Source organism: Vidua macroura, unplaced genomic scaffold (genome assembly GCF_024509145.1).
Source record: "Vidua macroura isolate BioBank_ID:100142 unplaced genomic scaffold, ASM2450914v1 whyUn_scaffold_105, whole genome shotgun sequence".
NCBI classification, from domain to species: domain Eukaryota; kingdom Metazoa; phylum Chordata; class Aves; order Passeriformes; family Viduidae; genus Vidua; species Vidua macroura.
The window spans coordinates 204,322-204,582 of record NW_026530541.1 but is presented as its reverse complement, the minus strand read 5'-3'; positions in this window follow the sequence as shown (position 1 = coordinate 204,582).

The window sequence follows — 261 nt, the reverse complement described above, 5'->3', positions numbered from 1 at the left end:
CGTGCCCTGATAAAACTCAGATGTTGCCTTACGGTAGTGGCTGACCTGAAGGCAACTGAGATTCAAGTGATGCTGGAGATGCTCTTCAGGGGTACCAGACGAAGGTCCCTGTTCAGGCGCCACTTGTTGTGGTCTGTGGTGGTGGTGGACGCAACCTACCCCGAGAGCGTCTTGCACCAATGGGTAGGAGCCACGAGAGCCCCAGCACACACACACACACATGGAGCAGCTCAGCAGTGAACACACAGGAGGGTCCAGGTA